The 22,944-nt window shown below is 36.6% G+C and overlaps 1 long non-coding RNA gene across 2 annotated transcripts in view; it reads left to right on the top strand.

Moving 5' to 3' along the window:
* LOC128864005 (uncharacterized) overlaps positions 1 to 22,944 on the top strand; it is a 45,762-nt gene that overhangs the window by 10,429 nt on the left and 12,389 nt on the right. For both annotated transcript variants that reach the window (XR_008454642.1, XR_008454643.1), the window contains exon 2: positions 1,690 to 3,204. This is a non-coding gene — a long non-coding RNA (uncharacterized LOC128864005). The remainder of the gene's footprint in view (positions 1 to 1,689; positions 3,205 to 22,944) is intronic.

Below are 22,944 nucleotides of genomic sequence, written 5' to 3'. Positions count from 1 at the left end.
TTCATTGGCCGTTGCCTGGACTTAATGTATGTATTGGGTATAACTTCGTCAGTTAAAATTTTTTCTACATATTTTTGAATATATCTACTTTAAGAAAATGCAAAAAAAAGAAATCAATTTTTTTGAAAAATCACAGTGGTGTTCCCTCTTAACTATGTTGAGCCTTTTGTGGTATTTTTATGTACGATTCTTGTATATTTTTCAAAAAATTAAATGGGATAGTATATCGCACTTGTTACGTTAAAGCGTAACAACTCAAAAAGAAAAGGAAAAGAGTAACAACTCAAAAATTTGTTATTTTAGCGCAACTACTAAACAAATAAGAATGAAACAACCGTTATATTGTTTTTAATGATATTTTCGTGCAATTACATATTTTTTCCCTTGTAATACCTATATTATTAATATTTACGGAAACAGTTTTTCGTCTCTACTGAAAATGTTCAGATTTTGAGTTGTTACGCTTTAACGTAACAAGTGCGATATGATTTTTCAAAGGGGCTGATTTCTGATTTCAACATTTTAAGTGTTTTGTTTCAAATTCCAAATGATCTAGTTACAGTACCTTTTAGTTTTCTTCAATATTTCAATATTTCAAATATATACCATAGATTCGGTACAGTTAATAGTTTTTCTTTGATAAAGGCGAAAATGCTAGCTAGGTCTCAGAAATTGTGCATGGTGTTCAAGGTTCCGATACGGTAACAGCTAATTACGTGTAATTTTGTAATGCCGATAAAATCCCAGAAATATTCGAAGTTGACCGGCATGCTTTCGATAAGTGCGCTCAAATCAAAAGTGCTACATATTAAATTTCATATATTAGGTTAGGTTGACCTACCTGGCCGACGGAAAGAAGTTTCATATATTACATCTACAAATACTTGCAATATGCCCCACTCCGCGAACGAAATAAAAAAAGTCTAGCGCACGCAACTTGACACGAGAAGCTCTAATAACGGCGATAGAAGGACATACACACAAGGTCGCATTTTATAGTACAAATCAAATCAAATACTTAAGGGCGCACTGATTATGGCAGCTTTAATTTAGAAATATATTAATTTCATTTTCCAAAGAATTTTCGGAGTTACATCATTTTTTTTTTTTTGTTAAATATTTTTGTTTATTGTTTTTCGTTTGCAAATTTCACAAACTGACCAGACAGATGACACCAGTGTTCTGAACTAACTAAATGTGCTTGTATTTATTTGTAAATTATACAGAGTTCAAACGTTCTTTTGCAGGCCTTTTACTTTCCAGAGCTTTCAATACAACGGGAGCTTCTTGGTTCGCCTTTTTCAAATTTCAATTTCAATTTTCACCACGATGGGAGTTTCTCATTTTAACATGGCGTTAAATCGATATGGTGCAAAATACTTGGGTGCATGCTTTCACAACAACTGCACACTTTGTCACATTGAAACTGTGCATACAAACAGTTTTCTCGACCATTATTTTTCTATTTCTGCTAATTCAGCAGACTCGAAATAGTTGATTTATTCCAAATATATTATACAACGGGTGTCAATGCCACGGTATAAATTATATTCTCTAAATATATATGTTTGAATTTTTAGTAACGTACACTCTGATTATTTTAATTGCTTATATTTTATTATAATTATGTATGTATGTATGTATAAAAACCGACTATTAACAAACAAACACATCTTGATCTCTTTGCAGAAAAATACCCCACTTCCTTGAAAGAGTAATAAAGACTACAACAGCACAGATAAAGTTATTCCCTTAATTTACGGCTCCAGTGACGTATGTTCGTATAGAAAGTACGGATGTTAAAATTAACGTTGAAGCCGAAGCATTGCAATATAAATAAAAGCAACCAACAAAGTTACAACAAAATTACCATATAACTTAAAGCAATAAAAACAACAAACAAACTTCAAAAACCCAACAACAAGAAGCAACCAATACAATTACGTAAGTAAAATTCTCAAACTTAAAACACCAAAAACAAAAAGGAAAAAACTAAGTTTAAATGTAAATATAATTAAAATAGGACAAAGAAAGCATAAAAGAATAAATAAACAATACAACTCGGCGCTAAACACAGACGGTACTCGTGAAGCCCCTTCGTGTGTCCTCTAGGACTTTTCCCGTTCCGCATATTCTCGTTCTCGTTCGCGCGCGCGGTGTAATTAAAATGTTCGTGGCTGTGTTAGCGTAGGCGAGACAAAAACAACAAGCTATAAATTAAAAACAAAAGAATCAATTATCAAAAATAAAAGTAATTACTTACATATATAAATAATATTATAAATTATTATAAACGAATAGAGCGGAGGCAGGAAAATGTGATAATCTAATCAATTTGTAAATGAATTAAGTAATTAATTAACTAAATCGTAATTGTATTATAGATACAAGAACTATAACAGCAAACACTAAATTAATTGCATAATCTCTTTAATATTAATCAAGTACATACATACATATGTTACTTTATATACACATTATTATATACGCGAAACCTAATAATACCACTTAGTAAGTAAAGTAAATTCATTCAATATATTTAACACTGTGAGAATGCTTATGGAATTTGACCAAATGAATTCCCACTTATGAATTGAAAGTTATATTGAAGAAAACAGAAGGACCTTTGCGAAAAATTCTAAACGAATACAAAGAGTTTATCTCCGTGGAAACACCAATCGTTATAACAATTACCACAAAACGTCGATTATTCTCCAATGAACACAGAAACACAACGTACACAGTGGGGCGTGCGGCAGCTAACAAACTTTTTCAAATCATTGCTTACAGCTATGTAGCGCTATGTGCAGCTATTGGAACGAAAAGAAAATCAACTAAAAAGTACTCCAGATCTGCGGGCATATTTTCAATATGTAATTTTGTTTTAATTTTCCTTCGGAATCTTTTTAACAAACACCAAACACATTTTGTGTGCATACGAACTCATTAGAAACTAGTTTGAAAACAAGGAATCACAAAATCAAAAAGTGTGAAAGAGTGTACTGCGAGAAATCCAGTTGACCAACATTATCAGCGCCACTTCCTGTGCAGCAACACCAGCCAACAGCAGCTGCAAGCCAGTATATTCAGCGAAAATCCAAAGGAAATTCAGCAAGCAACAATGTCTTAATTTGGCATGCGCGAATTTAGTAAAAAGTTTACTAAACCCAATGAGATGGACATGAAAAAAATACCAAAAGCACGGTAAGTGAAAATATGTATGTACTATGTCTTTTTTTCAATATTTCATCAGGTAGTAAAACTAATTTCCCATGTCCATGTCCGTCTAGGTTATGATGCATAAAAAAATAAAAAGGGAAACGCGAATATTTCGAGCTCGCATTTGGCTGCTTTGTATTGAGAGGTCAATATCCTTTGAGTAGGACGACACGGTTGTGGTCACAAGGGGGAAAAATTTACTTCTTTTCTGATAACAATAATAATAATTGATGAAATTTTATTTCAGTTATTATTTGTTATTTAGTTTTTTTTTAATTACAATTTTTTTTTTTAATAAAATTTTTTTTTTAAATAAAATTTTTTTTTTTAATTTTTTTATATTAAAATTTTTTTTAGTTAAAGACTCGTTTTTAATTAAATTTTTTTTATTTAAATTTGTTTTAGTTTAAGAAAGTATTTTTTTTATTTTGTTTAAATTTTTTGTGTGTAAATAGCTAAAAAGAAAAATGTAAACAGTTGATTGTACAAAGTGCGTATACACGTTTCAACTTCATATTTTCATGCAACCGTTGCACCAACATGGAAATCGATTGACCAATTGTTTATCCAACAAGGACATGTTGATACCACAGTAGCAGCGTGTATACTTTGCATTAGGATCGAATGATCACCGCTGCAACGAAGACATTTTGATGTTTCCCCGCTCTTTCTGCATGGATAAGCACAACTCGGCGAGGGTTAACATTAACATGATGCATTACTGCTGTGCGCTCCTTCAGCTTCTTAAGCCTTTTATTGTGGCGTACGGCTGAATGGTTACTGAATGTTTTGTCCAGCCAAACTGCTTATATTGCGGTAGTTTGAATTCCATTTGTTCTAGCAGGCAAACATTTGCTAGATGCTGGTGACATTTTGCTCACCTCAGAAAGGTTCCTACGTTGCGCACTATGAACGAACATGAACGATCTGTTCTGGCTTTTGCTCGGAGATTAGCAGAAACTGCTGTAGTTTGGCCGACCAAATCTTAAAATCTTCGGGTGAATTATCATTGCTGCCATCGCTTTCTTTGCACTTCTGTGGTCGCTATCATAAAGTGGTTCGGCGTGAGCAGTTCACCTTCCTCATGTTAATAAAAATTAAATAAACATCGTAATGTGTGCTTCGTTGGTACAAACCTCTGGTTAACTTGAATGTTAACCTGGATAACTTTACACTGTTTTGTTTGTTGTTTTAAAATTGTGTTGCCTGCCAACAAGTTTTAAATGTAATACAAACGTTTTCCCTACCTTGAGGCTTTACATTTGAAAACGGATATCGGCGAGCTATGTCGATCCCGTTCAACTTGTGCGTATGTGAATATTTAAACATGCAGACACAAAATCAATGGAGGCAAAAACGATAACTTAACGAATAAGAATAAATTAAATGAGCGAAGAAATGTCACAGGGCGACCTAAAAAGTTTTCTGATACGAATGTTTTAAATGCTAAAAAATATCCATGAAATGTTGAGAAAATCGTGAATGCCTAGTGACGAAAATGTACCAAATGAGATATATTTAAAGTGAAAAGTGGCAAGTGAAACAGACGGTGGTGTACCATAATTAAAATTAAAGTTAGTTATATTTAAAATTCATAATGTTTGAGGTAGTCTGCAGCATATTTCCAACCTGTTCTTTGATGTATGTTGGCAAGACGGTTGTTTGTTCCTTTCATGTGTTGGAGCTGCCGTTTACGTCGTCATTAGCATTAATATTAGGAAAGGTAACATTTTTACAACGCCATGCCGCAGTATCGCAGCCCATCTGTCTCATTAAACCAGGTCGCACAGGATATTTACGTAAACGAAAATTGATTGAAATTCTATGCTCCGAAAAGTATGCTTTGTGCACTGCATATATTAGTTTAACAGTTCACACAGCCGCACGCATTTATAGTATTCATGGAAAAGCGTGCGTGTATGTTTGTGTAGGCAAATTATTTCATTTTCATAGCTCTCAATGCTGCATGTGTTTTTCTATGGCCGTTGGTGAAATATGCTCCAATGTATGGTCACAAATAAAAACGGCACTCAAATCACATTCTCGTGCCCGCATGGAAAAACTCACTGCCATAGCAGCACATCCACTAACGTACACATACCCCATACATATTTGATTTTGAATGTCGATGAGCTTTTAAACATGGAGTAAAATTCAAACCTTATAAAATTTATGCGATTTGCAAAAAGCAATTTAAACATTTGCGCTGCCGTCGAGAATGAGTGCGAGTCGAAAAGAGCGCACACCAATGTGTGAAAAAAGGAGAACGGCAGCATACAAAATGGCTTGTTTTGCGTTGCTTGAAGTTCTATATATGAATACAGATATGTAGATGAGTGAGCGTGTGAAAATGTAAAAATGTGGCAACACTGTGTGCCACATCGTCTAGGACCAACGGAAAAATCACTGCAGGCTTTGCAGCAGAGGAAGCTGTTGCATGTAGGCAGGCAGGTATTGCCGATGTAGATAAATGCGCTTGGGCTTTTTTAGACGCTACACCTTTGCTTCTATTCGTAGGGCTGTACATATCCCTGTGTTCACAATAAGAGCAGCGCAACATATTGCCAAGTTTTTCCTATTTATTTATGTTTAATTATTTTTTTTTTATTTTGTCACATAAATATTGTCTTCTGCTACAACAAAAATCATATAACTTAAAGTTTCAAACTTTGTATAAAAGATTAAAAATATGCTACAAGTTTTCATAAAAACTTCGAACTTTTTAATTTTAATTAAGTAAGAATTTCTAATAAAAAATATTAAATGAAAAATAAATAGTCAAAACTTTTCAATATGCCGCCCTGCCTTATTGCGAACATAGGCATATATGCCCAATTTGTTGGGGTTGTGCAACGCGTGAATATGTTCGTAAAAAAATATTTATAATTTCATGTTCCTATATGCGTATGGAATGCAACGTTATTCTCCAGAGTTGTATCCCTTCGGTATTATTAGATCTATAATTACAAAATTTTACATACTAGAAGTACAGAATAGCTTAATTTTAATAACTTACTGACTAATTGCAAGTGATAGATAGATTTAAACTTAGACACAAACAGACATCTCGACATAGCAAAATCGAGATCAAAAGAACTCTTCAATTTTATTAATCTCAACAAGTGCTTCAGTAAAAAGGGCACAATCTAAGTAATTATATTTAAATACAACACGAAAAGGATAATAGAAACTTAGCACCCTGTTAGGAATGTTGAAGCTTATCGACTCAAGAAGTGTTGGACAGTCAACTAAATCATTAATAACTTCATAACAGTTAAAGATTGAGTGGTCCGCCTATTTGAATGGGGTTTCATTATTGGAGGCCTGCAAATAAAAAATTTACTCAAATGATATTCACGTTTAAAAAACGATTCTTGAAAAAAACTAAGCTTCAGTGCATGAAAATATGTTACAATACTACCGTGTGGGAAAAAGGTAGGGTGAATTTGGTTATAAAATGAAATATCTTTATTTATTCTTGTAAATCAATTTCATTCCCTTCAAAATAATCTCCTCTTGATGAAATACACTTATGCGAACGATTTTTCTAATCCCCGAAACATACCAAATAGTCCATTTCCGGTATAGCCGTCAGCACCTTCTTCGATTCAGCTTTTATCTCCTCAATCGACTCGAAACGCGTTCCGCGAAGGGGTCTCTTGAGTTTTGGGAATAGCCAGAAGTCACACGGAGCCCAATCAGGCGAATACGGTGGTTGCGGAACGATATGCGTGGAATTTTTGGCGAAATGGTCACGAAGAACGAGTGCAGTGTGAGACGGTGCATTATCGTGATGCAAAAACCAAGAGTTGTTGGCCCATAATTCTGGTCTTTTTAGACGAATTGCTTCACGTAAGCGATGCATAACGCTCAAATAATATTCCTTATTAACAGTTTGGCCAGGTGGAAGGAATTCATAGTGCACCACACCACAAAAATCGAAAAAAACTGTCATCATGACCTTTATTTTTGAACGACTTTGACGTGCTCTTTTCGGTCTGGCCTTTAGCACGATATTCGCTTGATTTGTCGGTTGTCTCAGGGTCGCAGCATAAATCCAAGTCTCATCTCCCGTAATGATGCATTTGAGCTTGTCCTGATAGTCTGAAAGCATTGTTTCACCCATCAACACGACGACTTTTTTCCAAGAAATTGAGAGTTTTCGGTACCAAACCAGATTTGACTTTTCGTAGGCCCAAATGGTCTTTCAAAATGGTTTTCACAGATCCTTCTGATATTCCGATCATATCAGTAAGGTCTTTAACAGTCAACCGACGATTTTTGAGCACTAACTCCTTCACTTTATTGACGTGTTAGTCATCTGTTGACGTCGATGGTCGTCCGGAGCGCTCCAAGTCATCAACACGTTCTCGACCCTCTTTGAAGTCTTTGTACCACTTATAAAAATTTTTCTGCGACATGGTCGAATCACCAAATGCCTTCTGCAACATGCTTAACGTTTCCGCAGCCGAAATTTCATTCCGCAAACAAAATTTGATGGCACTTCTCTGCTCAATCAAATCAGACATTGTAAAAATGGAAAAATGCACTCTTGGTCGTTTGGTAAACACAAGTGTAAATACATTGCTGATAATGACATTCACATGAAAGTTGGCCCAGATGTTATTAACAGTGCTGCCAACTCATGAAAAAATAACTAGAGCGAAATTTTAATCCCGCGAAGTTTGACAAATAAATTCCCCTTACTTTTTGCCCACAGTAGTATATTTCGAAGCAAATCCGGAGTTAACAGAATAAAAACCGGGTAATACAGTTTTTTTTAGCTGAATTATATACTACACCGCCGGGCGAGGGTTTGTACAGAAGAGAAAATCAAAAAGAATCTGAAAATAAATACTTTATGGCGATTTGCTGTTGTAGCACGTCCAATTTTTTTTTTTTTTTAACTTTAAAGTTAAAATCAATAAAATAAGTAAAAGCTGACCGATATAAATTAATAAAGGCATCCTGGAAGGGGTGTGAATCAACCTTTAGAAATTTAGAACTTTTTATTCGAAAGTCAAAGACGCAAGTGAAATGATGACGATGTTCTTTTACAGCTTTAAATGTTTCATTTACTCGTTCACCACCGTTCACCATTTCGTGGAACTCAACGGTTTGATATTTGCAGGAAGCGACGCCTTTACAACGCCATTCTCCAGACATTGTAATAATCTCCAACGCTCCAGCCAGTCGAGCAATCCTTGTGGCCAGGAACAGGAAACATCATATTAGCGCCATGCTAAGGTACTACCTTCACACTCTTCCAATTGCGTTTGTAGAAGTGTTTATGAGTGGCTGCAAGTTTCTTGTAAAGTGGGCTGGCTTTGGTGCTGACTGACCTATTTATAAGATTCAGCCTTCTTTGTACATATGTATATAGTTAGGAATTGGTATTCTCGCACTCACACACATGTAGTGTCTTGTCATCGGCACTGGTTGAACACTTCCGGCCAGTGTTCGTGCATTACTGCTGAAGGCTAGCAAACTCAGCTCGCGGTAGGAATGTTTGCGGTGCTTAGTGCGATAGTGGGAGTGAGATTTCCATGGTCATGTACGAGTACGTCGCATGGTGCCACGTCTATTATAGGTGGGTTCGTATTTACGCAAGCATCTCGGTCGCGCTATGTTGGAAATAATTAACTGTTGCGCTACTTCTTGACTACGACAAGCTGTTGGCTATCTGCAGGCGTCAACAATGGGTGGCAGGCTAGAGCTTCAATTTACATCAACGTGTGTTAAATGCTCTGCTTTATAGCCTTTAATTGTTTCTTTGTCTGCTGGACATACATCTTTGATTTGACCACTGCCGCACTACTTTTCTAGTCCTTCAAATTTTTGTTTCCAGACCTTTATTGTTTGCTTGCTTGTTCCGTATCTTTCCGATTGAGGACATGTCACGCTTTTGTGCCAAGCCTGGTTGGCACTTTGCATTAACACCACTTCCGCGTAAGGCCGTTCCGTCTCCCCAAAAGTGACCCAGAGCAGTTGATACTAAAGGTCATTTCGCTAATATCGTGATGCCGTTTTTCTCGCTGCGTGTTTATATGTTTTATTACTTCAACCTTCAATATATTTCCTTCTCGTCGTTTGTGGAACGCCCTTCGTTTTTTTATTTTCTGAGCAGGAAAACTGAAAATTACTGAATCGCTCATTCCCCCATTTAATCTTTGTTTCATCCTTAGTTTGCCCATTCTTTTCATTTGATTTGCGCTTCGTGTTTGTTTACCTTCTTAGTTATGTGTGCCCTTGTGCATGCGTATAAATACTCATACTTCGCTTTGCCCACTTGTAAATTTAACTTTTCTGACGGCCTTTGTTTTGTTTTTTATCCTTGCACCCTTTATTCGCACTTAAGTAACAGTGTTTCACGTGCAAATAAACTATAGCTACATTTGTCCTTTGTGCTTTTGCAGTGGATACGAAAGTTGACATTTAAGGATACGAGATAAATAGCCTGATGTTGGTAAGCTAAGGAAGGAAATATCCTTCAGGATTTTTGTTCACTTAACTGTATAACAACTTGTAACGTAAAGCCGATACAGTTGTTATCGTATAAATGTTACACAAATAGGGGAGATCTGGTTTTTATTGTACTGGCATTTCTGCTCTCAAATCATTTGGATAAAATTTTATTTTTAGTGTTTTAAAAGTATCTAACCTAAACGCATTGGAAATAGATTTTAATTGAGAAGTATAGTAATTTTAAATATTTTTAATTATTATTAAATTATAAATTTTGTCATTAAGAGTAAATTTTTGGCTTGTTGTACATCAAAAAACTTGAGTAGGAAGCAATTAAAAATGCAAATAGTTGTAAAAATTGAATAAATTTGGCTAACTTCAAATAGTCTAAATAAAAATTGGTGGGAAAATGTTTATTCGTCCAAGCATTACATACATTTGAGTTTCTCATTCTCTTGAGATTAATGAAAAATCGTTTATTGATTAACGCAACGAAATAAATTGACAACGTCAATTTGACACAACACCAGCACTGCTCTTTCCACTCATACATAGCACTACCATTTTTAATATATTACCAAAGTCGTCAAACCCTTAGCATCTCTCTGGTTCCTATTTTGTTTCCTCTAGAGTCGCCTGTCAAATCTATTAATTTTCATTTGTTGTAACACCTCTCCTCTAAGATCTGCTTCATATTTGTGTATTTATTTTCTACCAAAACGTGCCAAAACTGTCACTAGTGAATTTGTTTGTCCATAACTCAACCGCAATGCATATATCCTTTTCCACCTATCCGATGTTTTTGTTTGTTTTTCGAACATCTTGGCATTTTTCATTTTTAATTTTTAATGCGCCTGCAAAAATGTTAAATTTTTAATGCAAGTCCTCGAAAGTTGGCCAACCGTTGCTGTTACTTAGAATGTGGCTGTTGCTTTTAGTTGGCATCGTCAACACTCTCTAAGCCCACATCCGCACCACCACTGTTGCACTTGTGCGCAACCTACACGTACACACGCAGGAACTCACGAACACCCACTAACTAGCCCGTTTGGATATTTTAGTGGTGAGTAGGAGGTGACTACTTCTTCATATGCACTTGGCACTTGTCCATTACTCCTTGCTGGCGTGCGGTACAGTAGACTGAGGCAACCCCAATTGACAACCGCACAAGTAGCGATGGTCATGTGTATAAGGTTTAACTCTTCCATATTTGCAGATCGCAGTTGTTGCTAGTTTTTTCATTTTATGGCGTTTGTTGCACTTTAACCACTTCAAATGTATCTCTGCCACATGCAACTGTTTGTAGGTTGTAAGTATTTTTTTCTTACCTGTGTGTATAGTTGTACGAGTTATGCGTCCTTCTACGCTCTCCGGTTGAGTGTTCAGCCTTTTAGCAATTTGTCTGCTGATGGTTGCTTGTTTTTCTTTGTTTACTGTCACTTCGTCGCTTCTTTTTTGTTCTACTTTTAAGTCGATGTGTTGTCGGTTTTCCCATCATTTTGTCAGCAATTAAAATGGTATTAACATGAATTCCTTATGTCTTTGAATGCGTTCCGCTTGCTATTTTCAATCTTTTCCAACACATTCTTGATTAATATTTTCTGATTTCTTAGATTTCTATATTGTAATGTGGTTGATTTCTTGATTATAATTAATTAGAAGAGTTGTGGGATTTCGTAGTGTAGAAATTGAAATCTTTGGGTTTAGACTTTTTTTGTTTGTTGGTGTTGGTGTCATTGATCAACTTTTAATGCCAAGAAATGTAGAATGAAATATTTCTGATCCAATTTTGAATATTCTGAGCAAATGCTGTCATTGGACGATAGGCATACACGCGGAAAAGCTAGGTCTTCCATTTAACTCCCATTGCAGAAGCTGGGGGGACCTTTCAGAGAAGGAGACAGTTGAGCAATTTCTCTGTGAATGTCTTGGCAGCTAGACGATTAAGGTCGCTGGGTGCTCCCTTCTTCGACAGCCTGGGGAATGCGCCAACCTAAATCCCATCAGTCTCCTCCATTACATCAACAGTTCTGGCTGGTTGTAGATATCTGCGTGTTTGATGTCTCATAATGGTATCAAAAAGGCGCTTTAGTGCTACTTGGGGAGTGCCAGGGTGGTACTTCAAACGTTTCACCGACCTACCTAATCTAGCATTTCCTACAGATTTTGAAATTAGAATTACGGTACGTCTAACAGCTAAGAGTTACTTAGGTATTCTTTGAGAGGTAGTTTAAAACCAAGTTTGGAAGATGAAAAATCGAAGGCCTAAGAATTTTGTGAACGAGTTAGCTTCTTCTAAATCGCTCGGTATCGGAGTAAGTGATGCATAAGTTTGAGGAATATGAAAGTAAAAGCCGAATAACTTTTTTACTGAATCAAACAAAAATGATATGTACCTATGTCTATGTTCCAATATAATCCAACCCGCTCTCCTGGCAACAAAAATATTTTAATCGGAAATCTTCTCCTTCGTAATATGTAAAAAATTGTTTCGTTTTCGCTGAACTCTGGGACGACGCCATTCACATAGCATTTCATCGTCAGCGTCGCTTTCATCCTATCCCTTATTATTTGAGATTTGGGAAAGCATTAATGAGAATTTTTTTAAATTTGTTTTAATTTTTGGAGCTGTGATGATTCGATTAAATACTAGCTAAGTGTTGGATGGTGAAAATGCCCAAGTGCAGTTAAATTCAAAGTTAATTAAATACAAATTTGATTAAGGTGAGATTGACCCTAAGTCTTTTGCGACACCGTTAGTTGGTGGGCTATGATGGCATGCACACAAATACTGATAAATGAACTGACGTCTCCTTTTTGCCGTTTTATTAGCGTCTGAATTTGCACAAAGATGATGCATATACAAATAAAAGTTTTGCAACAGAAGCTAAAAAATAACAAAGAAAAAAATCAGTTCTAGTCGACGTAAGTCTGAATCGCGTTATTTTGCCGTCTTTAGACCACGTTGACGACCTTTTGTGTAAATTATAGTACATAGTGTAAATTAAATTGGAAAAATACATATTATATACACATACATATGCACAAGTATGTATCTATATAGCTAAAATTTATTGATAATACTTAAATGTAGTGGTTTTTGACATAAGTGGATTTAAAAAAAAAGCATCAAATATCTGCAAAAAGCATTTAAAAGTTTATGCGACCTTTCCGAATAATTGTTTTTAACTCACAGAGATGTTTGTATTCATTGTAACTTTTAAAAGAAATTATTGTACTGTTCTTCCTGTTGAAAGTGAAATTATGATTGAGGAAAATTAAGGGCCACCGATACATGAGTTTCCGCCTTTCCAACAATGTACTCGTATCATTCGCTTGACACAGCTTAAATTACTGGCCAAAATTGAATTACCACTCGCTTGAAATCAGCCAACCTACTCAACACCAACCGCAAACACCTGTAATGAAATTTCAGCCAAGCAATTCCGCATACTTTCCAATATATTTTCTTATTGTTGTATTAGCCTGAAAAAAGCTTGCGAACGAAAAACAAGTATGAAAAGTTTTGTTGTCCACTTTAAAGAAATTCATTTCGGCTAGTAGCTTTCACTGAGACTTTCTTTACTTGATTTTTTCGGTGTAAGAAAAACCCTTTGTAGGAACGAGAAAAGGAGGATGCAGAAACTTTAAAAATGTTCAAACGAGGCGTTCGCTTATCGCACGATGTCAATCGAACATCCGTGATTTAATAAGTCTTTGTACATAATGGTTGAAGTGTTGTTGTTGTTGACATTTCACGGGCCTATTAAATAGAAATGTCCAAAGCAACTGGACTGACAGCTATTTCAATAAATTGTACTATACTTCTAAAATATTTCAATGCTGGGGATGACCTTGGCGTATCGGAGTGCGAAGGTATCGAAACAAAAGTATTGATTATATACTTGTATTAATAATTACTGCAATAAATTTGCGCATTGAAGTCACAAAAATCGGTCTTTTGTTTGGAGAATGTGCGTATGTATGCATTTATATTAATGAGTGATGCAACTGAGACAACACAATATTTCTTGTATGTGCAAGTATTTAGTAAGGAAAATTACATTGAATTCGTTATACCGAGTATTTGTACTTGTTAGCATTGGCTTATTCTTTTCTGTTGTAATATTAACTACTACCAGGCCCGCAACCTCGATTTTTTTCGGGGGGAGGTTTCTGTTAAAAAACCTTAAATGCAAATATAAAAAATAAGTAAGTATTTATTGGTTTACTTACAATATTTGATTTATGAAAAGTGGGAAAATTTCTAAAATAGACATATTTTATGTACAGGCACACAATTACATATCGGCACACAAAATGAAATGAAAAACACGTTCAGTGTTCGCTTGTTTTCGGCACATTTTTCTAAATTTTTACTCCTCTTAACTTCCTCGGTGGAAAAATTTCAACCACTCTTGTGACATTGTACTTCGTAAATATGTTTTGAGTTGACGAAGTAATGAAAAGAATTTCTCATTCTCGCAAGTTATTATGCGAAGTGTTGCTAGAATACAATATTTTATATATTCAAGTGTATCTTTTGGCGCAGTGCAATGTTTTCGAAAACTCTTTATTGACTTTTCTTCGTATTTCATTCTGCAAAATATTTTACTTATTATAGTCAAGCAGTATATCTTTTTTTTTAATAAATAAACTGATGATTGATTTGTTTGAACCCCGAAACCCCCATTGGTTACGCGCATGGATGGGGGCTACATTAAATTCTGTTCTCTCTTTCTCTCTCTTGAACTGAATTCAATGATTGCACCACAACAGAAACGTTAAACAATTACAGCAACAGCAGTAAAAATTATACGTGCCTACTAACATTAAGGCACCGCATATTTATTATGGTTGGTATGCGTAGCAGTTTTTCGCGTCAGAGGTAGAGTGAGGTGTGAAATGAGGGTAATGAAACAGAAACACGGCTGGCTGAGGCTGGTGGCCCATGGATATTTGCTTATATGTTAATCAAAGCGTATAAATTCGCGATTATGCAGTGAGTGGGTATCAGCTTATTTAATCCGGTGACTATTTTTAAACTTAACCCCCTCTAACTTCAAACCCAAAAAAGACATAAAACATTATTTTGCAGAATAACAAAGTCTCACAAAACTTTTAAACCCAGAACTAAATTCGAATACGAGTAGCCCCAGATATGAAAGCTTTCGAGAAAATCCGGATTAAAGGTGCTATATATGTATTGAAATACCCAAAGTAAAATATGTTTGCTGCTTAAAATCGTAACAGTATCCCTTAAATTTTGTTAGAGATATCTTATGTAGAATTTCTTTTGCATTTGACATGTAAAAACACACCCGAAATCGGTTATATTCACATTTACTTACAGTTGTCCTAGTTTGTTTCGTCTTGTGTATGTATCCTGCGGTTAGACGATCCGATTAATTCAAGGTAGTACAACAACAAAATACGCAAGTTTTCTTCTTGTCACGTATTTCGTCACAAATAATCTATTCTACTTCAGATATTGTATTGATGCGCCTCGGTATTATGAGTGTATCCAGCTGTTCGACGTTTAGCTGGAACTTCCTAAATACTTTCCTGGCACCATCTACAATAGCATCTTTATATCAACTCACTTACGATATTTTGTGTTGCAGCTTTCCGCATAATTCGCAAATCTCCTAGTGCTCTCTGACAGGTCGGATGCAAAACGAATGCAGCTAATATTAGAAATTATTATTATTATTATTCCATATTCCTTTAGGAGCTTAAAGATTCAGCAAAAGTTTTCCAAACATTTCTATTTCTATACATAAATCTTAGTTATTTAACCGATTTTGCAGTTTCATTGCGAATAGTCCTTTGCCACGTCATCAATGGTTTGCCTCTTCTTCTCGCTCCTTACGGGTTCCAAGTCAAGGCGACATGCGGCATTTCCTCATAAAGCTTTCGCAGAGTATGCTCTATTCATCCACATTTTCTTTTCTTTATTTCACTGTTGGTGCAATTTTGGTGTGTAATTCTCCAGAGTTCCTCGTTTATTATAACTCTTGGCCAGCATATCTGTAGTATATTACGCAGACACCTGTTTATAAACGCTTGCAGCTTTGCGTTCGTTATCGAAGTAAGAATTATTAGAAATAAGTATCTGAAATAAAGTCACGTTTTATTGATTTCTCTCGAAATATTGCTGGTTGAAGTTGAAACCGTGTATTTTCTTTGCGTTCGTAGTTCAATGAACAGATACTGTATCAATCTGTGCACTTAAATACTACTTAATTGCTTGGGGTCCACCTTTTTTATTTTTCAACATAGTCTCCTTAGGCTTATACACTTCGTGCTAGTTTGTTGACCCCTTCCGAATAATAGAATTTGTCAAAGTCTGAAAACTAGCCATTCATTTCTGTAATTACCTCCTCGTTTAAAAAATAACTTTTTCTCGCCAGCCTATTCTTCAAATTGGGGGACAAATAGTAGCCCGCGGGATCCAAGGCGGTCAAGTTTGGAGAATAGGGCGGATGTGAAGAGAGTTGCAACGTGAGTTGGTTCGTTGTCGTGGTGGAAAAGGACCATTTTTTGAAAATCACACGACTTCCTCGATTCGAACGAATGCCAACACAAAAAAATAGAATGATCTGGCTGAAACTTGGTGTGTGTTCTTCCAAGAGATGCTACTAACTAATCACAACCTCAGTACGCACCAGTAGTGCCATCTTTCTGACATCGCACGGACTTTTCAAACGACCCTCGTATTTATGCGAGCGCGCGAGTTTTTAAGTAATTTTTTCATTTGTGCTGCGTTGTGTTGAGCGCTTGTGTTTGTCTGGCATCAACGTGGATATTGCAGCACTCACTTAACCGAACCAAACTGAACCAGCCATTACACAGCTTTACAGGAAAACATTTTACTAAACCTTTGTGGCACACATTGTCACATTACGCGACTTTCTGCTGACCATGACGATAATGTCACTACAGCTACGTTGTTGCTGCTGGTGTTGGTGCTGTGTTGTCATGGCTGCAACATTGCCACACTCATGTTGCGCATATGTTTATGAACATGGTAATTGCGAGTGTGCAGAGTTGTGTTATTGTACTAATATGCCGACAGTAATGTTAGGTTAGTTGCCGTTGCTGAGGCTTCTCCAATAGCGTGCGAAAGGTTGTGTGTGAGTGATAAAGAGTGTGGAAATATTTGCTCCGTTGATTTACAATAGTTGTCAGTATTTTGCTCGTGCAGCTGGCAGCTATGTTTCTGCGGCTACTCGCCGCTTGCAGCTTCGATTGAAAGGCTGTAATATGTACTCGTATTGTAATATAAAGATTGCTCTTAATCATTTTTTGTATATTTTTCATATATACATTTATTTATATTTTAAACTTTTTATAGATTTTAATAAACAGGGTGGGGGGCCTAGAGCTGGTTCGATTTTAATCACATGTTACTTTGACACTGACCCAGATCATCAGCTCTGCGGCATAAAATGGATCGCTTTACGCTTAAACAGTGGATGCAGTTTTGTAGAAAAGTGTGAAGATATGTACCACTACTTTTGTGTGTAAATTTGTCAAGAAAAGTCAAAAATTGGCAAGTGTTTTTATTGAAAAGACCTCCGGGACCACTGAAAATGGGTTGCCGAATTAAGTTAAGAGGGATGGGCTACTGCAGAGCCAGCCAAGACAGTCACTTGCATGAACTCGTTGAAAAATATTTGAACTGGGTCCCCTTTAGAAGTGGCAGTCGATCTCTAAATATACTCACTTAGACCGTTTCCGATCCTTGTGATTCTCTGCTACTCGCCGATGAACTATTTTGTTTTAGGTGCAAACTCATTAGTCTGGCTGACACTTATATCCTTCAGTAACATTCAAGCACGTAGAGTCAAAGTATCTAAATGCTTGGCAGTAACGGAGAATAGTCTGAAGGAGTATTCCTCTTCCTCATTCCTACAGCTTCTGCAATAGCCGAATTGAGGTACGTTCAATCTTTGAGCATGTCGACCGAGGAGACAGTGGCCTGTGCTCAAAGCAACTAACATAGGCCGTTTTTCCTTGACCGATTAAGTAGCGTCTTGGAGCGCCTACCGTCCCGTTTTGGCCCAATTATTTTGGTAGCATTACAAGCCGGACTATCAACCCAATGCTTCTTGTACCACGCAGGTTGTAAAACTCGGTTTGGTCCGAACTTAGACATTTACCGAGTTAATATTGTTTTACGAGTTTTGTTGTAGTTCATTACCACGGAATGTTATTGCTGAGTACTCATTGTTCACCGCACTAGCACTGCGCCACCGAGATTGAATCACTTACAGCCATGCATTTTTATTACTCGCATAAACACAATTTTTATTATTAGTTTTCATCCGCTTTTGCCTTGTTTTTAATTTGATTTTACCATTTTTCCCTAAGCACTCGCTTCACATTGCAGTATAATTTAAATTGGCGCACACACACACATGCACACACTGGCATGTAGCTGACATCGACACGTTCGTCGCATGGTAATCTCGCTGATATAGTCAATGCCACATAATCGCATATGCTATAACTGTATTTTCACTCTTGATTATTGCTACAACTACTTGACTGCTTTCATTATTGTGCTAATTTGTTATTTTTCCTACTTTGCTTTTGTGTTGTTACTATTGTGTTTCCCTTTCTGTTTTAGTGGTTTTATATGCAAGAGCACCAGTATCAGCGTTGGCATCGGCATCGGCATCAGCAATCAGCAATTGCAAGTTATCTCCGTTTCATTTAAGCGCTATAAATGATACTCTGCTCATTCAGCTATTATTTGCAGTTTAAGTTTATTTCTAATGATTTCCGCTGTTGACGCTCAAATGTGTGCATTTCATTGGTTCGTTGAACAGTTTTTCACTAAGGGTAAGGGGCTGGCAGGAAGAACATTGCTTGCTTTGTAGCTTGACATTTAGGTGGTAGGTAATTCTATGGTTATTTAGAGGTGAGCATTAGATCATTAGAAAAGCACTTCAATTGGGTTATTACTCTTGTGCCTTGGTATTAAACATTTGCGCACACAGAATTCTCCACTCCTGAATATTCGGATGTGTTGATTTCGTTTCTGACTAATCATATTTTCCTAATCTTCACCACAGAGCAATCTCCTATCTCTTTACTTAAGCGCTATTTGAATACGAACAAGCTCTTCGTTTAAATCCCTCACCGATCATTCTTGCATACGACATTACGTGACTATGTCTAATAAAGGGCTTTCCAATAACAGGTGTTATTAAATATATAAAAGGCTATCGAGAGATGATTAACAATTTTTTATGGCCTGAATTGGATGGTATTGATCTGGACAACGTTTATTTTCAACAGGACGGCGCTACATGCCACACAAGCAACGAAACCATGATCTTTTACGGGAAAAGTTTCCGGGCCGTGTTATCTCTCGAAGAGGTGATCACAATTGGCCACCGAGATCTTGTGATCTAACACCTTGTGACTTTTTTCTTTGGGGCCACGTGAAAGTGAACGTCTACGCCAACAGCCCAGGGTCGATTCAAGACCTCAAAGATGGTATTTGTGTGGCTATCGAGGACATAGGGCAGCCACTTTGCAATTCGGTTATGGAAAATTTCATGAAAAGGATATTGTCCTATAAGCGTGGTCGTGTTAACGGCATACCTTGCTCTTTATAATGAAATAACATCATTTATATTAAAAAATAGCATTTTTCTTTGAAAATCAAAATAACACCTGTTATTGGAAAACCCTTTAGATGCGTGACCGGCAAATTCAAGCTTAGAGTTTCGTTATAAAAAAAAATTAAATGCTGCTGAGTAGGCGTATCTTTTTTTTAATACGACGACTTTCACCGATGATACCCAAGAAGATCATTGATTTGTTTGTGACAAAGCCGACCTTTCGTTGGGTGAAGCTGAAGCAGTTTTATGAAAGAGTGGAGTTAATATTTCGAAACACACGATTTGAGGACGTTTACGTGCAGAAGACCTCGAATTCTGGAGCACATTGAAAAATACTTCGATGGGTTAAGGCAACTTCAGAAGGGAATTGAACAAAGGTAATTTTTACGGATGAATCTTCGGTTTGGGCGAATAGTTGCATAAGTCGGTCCTGGTGTACTGCTGATAGCCGACAACTTCAACGGACTGTTAAGGTTCATGTTTGGGGCTGTTTCTCCAAAAAAGGATTTGGCCGTTTATTTGTGTTTACCGCCAATTTGAATGCAGTTTTGATGAATAAAATTTACTAGCAAGCATCAGCTGCGAAGATATTTAGAAGAACTAGCCAACCCAAGCATAAAGAGGAGGAGCTGGGCCAAATAGCCAATAAAGAGTGCAAGCGCCAATTATATATATACGAATATACAATATATCAAGCTATCATGAATCGTTTAACTCCAGAACAACGCTTCCAAATCGTGGAAATTTACTTAAAAAAAAAAAAAAACACTCGTGGAAAATTTTACGTAAGGACCTCGGCTTACGTGACTGCTGTGCATTCTTCTCATTTTTGGCCTGCGATCGACAGCTCGTTTAATTTAACTTAACACTTTATCGACCGGTAGCCTATTTATAGGCTTTTCGATTGCCAGCGCTTATTGACCGGTAGCCTATTAATCGGTTTTTGGTTATCGACGGTTTTTGTCAGTGGGTTGCTCTTTTTATAACTACGCAGCGCCAACGTCGTTAATTATTTGCAGCTTTGTACTGACCTCTCCTTGTATAAAACAAATACAAAATAAAGTGTAAATATCAATAAAATTCCATTACTTTAAAACAAAAGGAATAAGCACAACATAATGCATAGTGAAAATTTAGCCGGTACTTACTGAGTGGCAGCCTCAACCACAACCGGTCGATAAAGTGTTAACCTAAAGTCGTATTGTTGTCAAGAAGATTTTACAAGTGAATTATAAATGGCTTTTGACGACCATGAAACATATACATCCATATGTATTTATGCATTCAGCCTGCTTTTACATTCTATTTTTCGCCCTATTTTATCAAAATGTTTACCCTACCTAGTAACACATTCTTTCTGCCTGTAAAACTTTATAATGCTGGAGGCTGAAATAGTTATTCCTTGCACAAATTCATCTAAGTTTGACTGGCAAAAAGTTAGTAGAAACTCTTTTAATCTGAGGGATACACACACATTTATGCATACACAAACTGCACTCCACACATACGCAAATATAATCAGGCACAAGGCTCATAGTATCCAACCAGCTGTTCATTAATATTTCAATTTATTGCAGCCCGTAGAATGTGGCTGCTACCGCCAGCCACACCTCGCTCCATATTATGAACTCCTAACTGCCACTTTGCGCTTTCTACACTCGAAAATTATGTACTACCACAAGTAGTTCCAAAGTCCCACCTGACGTTTTGCGTTACCGACTAGTTGGCGTTTTTCATGTTTTGCTACAATAGCCCGTCTTTCAACTGAAATTACGGCTATTCAGTTTAGTACTTTTGCCACGCCCCTCTTTTCTATGTATGTACCTGTGCACCAGTGCATCTTTTATGCAAACCGCTTTGATGACTAGTAGTCACAGGCCTATACTTGTGTATGCGCACTTTCGTACTCTCAAAGCCACGTCTAGTCATATACATTCATATACGAGTATAGCGTTCCCTACTTTCGCCACTGTCAAATATTTGTTTTTATTTTTACTACCTCAATTTTGTTAGGCTGTTTTCCACTACGGCTTGCTTTCATGCGCGCGCCGTTTTGTTATTAATACCACTACCGTAGACTTGCCGTAGACGAGCTAATAAGTGGTGCAGCGCAATATTGCTTTCGTATGAGTATTTCCGCACACATTTCTTCTCTTTGACTCGGTCATATGTACAGTTTTTCACGCTCGTGCTTGTGGGCTCGACTGCGATAGGGATCCAGCCACTCTTCGATGTGTCGCAGCGTCGTAACAAAGGTCAATTACTTGCTCGCTTGCCTACTGAAGTATACGAGATCCTGCGATCTTGTGTGTACATATGCATATGTATGCGTAGCTTGTGTCGATCTGATGCCGTTGAGTATTTTTAGTTGCATGTGTTTTGCAGGCATTAATAACTATTTCAATTTGTAGGTCTCTATATATGAAAGCCAAAAACAAATTTTGAACATGTACAACCCACCAGTCGTAGCCACGGTTGTCGCACTTATTACTTTAGTACCAAAAGTGGTAATTTTTTCATCGAGGGTACTCGGGTGCCGTTTTCCATAAAATGCTATTTTATTTCATAAACAATACCTTACTTACAACTTGCAATGTTAAATGTAGCAAATACATAGCGTACAAGTAGTCTAATTACGGTCATCGATTAAAAAAAATCCCAAAGTGCATCGTTACCTACTGAATTGCTATTCTCTATTCGCCTGATAAATTCATACACCAATGGCCATTTAAAGAAAATGAAGGAAAAAAAAATTATCGTGCATGCAACGTTTTATTTGCGGAAAAGTGTATCTGTATATTAATTTAAAATTATAATATTGTACATAAACAGATGCCTTAATTTGTTTATTAATACCTAGAAAATATAAATTTCTTTAGAGTGGAATGTAAACTTTTTGTTATTTTAAACCAAATAAAATGATACATACGCAAAAATTCAACAGTTCTCTAACGTGGTAACCCTGGTTGCCTCTGCTGCCATAGCTGGTGCAGTACCTGCTATTGTCTTGCTTTTCACAAGATTCCCACAGATGTAGTTAAAGCTGCAATTAGTGGTGACGTAGCCACAACGCCCTAGCCGTAACCATAACCGCAGCCGCAACATTACAGCATTTGTTGATTAGTCATGCCGTAACCATATACAGCGGATATTGAAGTAGAATTAATGACAACATTTGCATTGTGTCATAAAACCACGTACAATTTTCCACTAAGTTAATTAATTTTTCGTCGTTCGTTTCTAATATTCAAATAATATTTCACAGCTACTTACGATACATACGGTTACGGTTACGGTTATGGCGCTATCGTGCGGCACCTGCAATCGTGTACAGTGATGCCCCCATGTTTGATCAGAACAGCTCATTGCTATGGTTACAGTTATGGCTAAAGTACGGCACCGCTAATCGCAGCTTTAAGTCGAGCAAATACTGAACCTCATAGATTTTAAAGGGCTGCTGAAACATCCTAAGTTCTTACTGGTGTGCCTGGATTGCAATGACAAATTACAAGAAAACCCATTCAAAAACAAATTTTTCGATTTATGTGACTTACCCGCCCATAAGAAATTTTCGAGTATTCGGGCTTGGAAGTTTTCTGCTGGGAAAACTTGTTGTGTATCT

This window comes from Anastrepha ludens, chromosome 5 (genome assembly GCF_028408465.1).
Source record: "Anastrepha ludens isolate Willacy chromosome 5, idAnaLude1.1, whole genome shotgun sequence".
Classification (NCBI taxonomy): domain Eukaryota; kingdom Metazoa; phylum Arthropoda; class Insecta; order Diptera; family Tephritidae; genus Anastrepha; species Anastrepha ludens.
The sequence above is the reverse complement of the archived record's forward strand: the minus strand, read 5'-3'. Positions and strand labels throughout refer to the sequence as shown.